Source organism: Nicotiana attenuata, unplaced genomic scaffold (genome assembly GCF_001879085.1).
Source record: "Nicotiana attenuata strain UT unplaced genomic scaffold, NIATTr2, whole genome shotgun sequence".
NCBI classification, from domain to species: domain Eukaryota; kingdom Viridiplantae; phylum Streptophyta; class Magnoliopsida; order Solanales; family Solanaceae; genus Nicotiana; species Nicotiana attenuata.
Genome location: NW_017676336.1, coordinates 44,493 through 47,040, shown reverse-complemented (window position 1 = coordinate 47,040; position 2,548 = coordinate 44,493). Strand labels below are relative to the sequence as shown.

Below are 2,548 nucleotides of genomic sequence, written 5' to 3'. Positions count from 1 at the left end.
ACTTCAATGAAATAGGCCGGATGGAGCGGAACAGATATGTAAAATATTCATATGGCCAATGAAAACTATTTTGGGATTGAGGCGTCTTCTGTTGATATTTCGTCTGTGACATTGCATAATACAGTTTTTGGAAGCCAATGTGGTTGCTTTGTATTGAATCAATCAGTCGTTTTTATATTTTAAATTCATATCATGTTGTTAATGTTTCAGAAAACAAATTGTGGTTTCAGCCAGAGTGCACAAGCAGTGGTTCTGATGGCCAAGTGGGTCCCAACCCACGAGCATTCCACGTTGCTGTATCAATTGACTGTCATATGTTCATCTTTGGTGGGAGATCTGGCAGTAGAAGGTATGCAGATGCTACATAACTCATGTTTTGTGTATTATAATTGTTGCTTCTGCCAATGCCTTTAATTGGGTATCCTCTTTTCAGATTAGGCGATTTTTGGGTTCTGGATACTGGTAAGGATTTCTTTCTACCTTGGCTATGTGAGCTGTTATGCAAAGAAAAATGCATCATTATTTTCTATTTCATGTTTTCACTATCATTGGACATTTGTGAAAAGTTCACAATAATCTCATTGATATTACACCAAGTTGCAGTGCAGGTTTACATCAAACCTCCTTCCAATTATACAATATTGGATAGCACTTATGCCTAAAATATAGTAATGATCAACAAGGAGTTGTTAATCATCCATAATGGATTTTCAACTCCTTCAGAAGAATTCCTTTCTCTCTCAAATCAACCAGAAGATGCATAAAGGATCACCCTTCAGCTCCTTCCCAGTGTCCATCTTCCTTTACCTCCAGCGCTCCGAAGTTTCCTCAACAGCTCTCAGTAGAGGGGTATGAAAAACAGAGTATGCTATCCGAGTAAAGATTCCTCTAAGCCGTATAAAATCCACATTCTCACTGATCAGTGTTTGCCTGGCAGAAACAACACAAATTAACTAGTGCCCGACTCCTCCCCGCTAGTTATCCGCTGTTAGTATGGCGTTCTAAGCTGCAAACCATGTTAAGAAAGTATATTTCACAGTCATCAGACTTGGGTCTTGATTTTTTTATCTCTGCGGTGCTAGATATATGGCAATGGTCAGAGTTGACAAGTTTTGGTGACTTACCTTCTGCAAGGGATTTCGCAGCTGCTTCAGCCATTGGAAACAGTAAAATTGTTATGTAAGTTTGTCTTACATTCTGCTGGTGCTTATGTCTTATCCTTCTTTCATTATTTTTTGGCATTGATTTGCATGCAGGTATGGTGGCTGGGATGGTAAAAAGTGGTTGTCATATGTCTATATCTTGAACACAAGTATTGTCTTTGATAGCAACTCTAGGTTTTCTCTATCCTTTCCCTGTGTTAGGTAACAATTTATCCATAACAATTGGTATGATTTTTGAATAGTGTCTCTTGAGTGGAGGGATTTATCTGTTTTGGGAACTTTACCGCCACCTAGATGTGGCCATACCTCTACTATGGTCGAGAAAAGATTGCTTGTCTATGGTGGTAGAGGTAAATGTGGATGATGATTTTGATTTACATTTGCCTTGGAAATATCATGTTTGTCTCTGTAATTTGCTATTCAGCTATTTTCATATACTGTAAAGGTTTTATGCTGCTTAGAAAATCTTAAGGTCTTCTACGTATTAGGTTGAGCGCCCCCCCCCCTCCCCCTTACAGTCTGAACTAAAGCAGTTTATCAGCAAATTTAGTCTGACTTAAGCATACGGGAAAATTTCACAGACACTTTATATGGTGAGTGAAGTTAAGGATTTAAACTTGCACGTCTTTGCTACATCCTAAACTAATATGTTGAAGGGAATGAAGCTCTTAAATGCCCCAAATTAAATGGTTCAGTGCATGGGCGTCCAGAGATATGGTCTTGAGAGATTTCAATATAGCAAGGAATTTAACAGAGTATGAGATCCATTAAGGAGAAGTCTGAATCTTTGTACGTTTCCTTGCCTTAAGAAAACCCTTCTCAACTTGTCTATTTCTTTTTCCACTTTGGAGGGCATGGAGAACAAACACATAATATACGTAGGCATAGAATCAAGTTATAATAATGCATTTACCATTTTCTAAAATACATTTAACCGTTCAGTTGCAATTTTATCAGAAGGTATGTTTGTTACAACTTACATACGCTGGTGATGCTTTTACTTTTTCATCTTTTTGTAGGGCAATGTCACGACCCGGATTTTTCCCCCCATCGGGCGTCGTGATGGCGCCTACTAACGGAGCTAGGCCAGCCATACATTAAACATTCGCTATTCAACCTCAACAATATAATATACTAACAACAGTTAAAGAAATGCGGAAGACTTTAAGTTTAACAAAAGATATAAAAATGCGGAAGTTTGAAACACATCCCTACCCAAAATCTGGTGTCACTAGCTCACGGACTACTATAGAATACTACAACAAGTCTGAATGAAAGAAATACACATATCTGTTTCGATACAATGAAAACAAACTGAAATAAGGAAAGGGACTTCGGCCTGCGAACGCCAGCTAGGCTACCTCGAGAGTCCCTGGACTGAAGAT

At 38.5% G+C, this 2,548-nt stretch overlaps 1 long non-coding RNA gene across 1 annotated transcript; it reads left to right on the top strand.

Moving 5' to 3' along the window:
* Positions 1-283: 283 nt before the first annotated feature.
* LOC109220943 lies at positions 284-1,308 on the top strand. The gene is made up of 4 exons (XR_002067175.1): positions 284-349; positions 434-462; positions 1,083-1,179; positions 1,257-1,308. It is a non-coding gene; the product is annotated as an uncharacterized LOC109220943 (long non-coding RNA).
* The last annotated feature ends 1,240 nt before the right edge of the window (positions 1,309-2,548 follow it).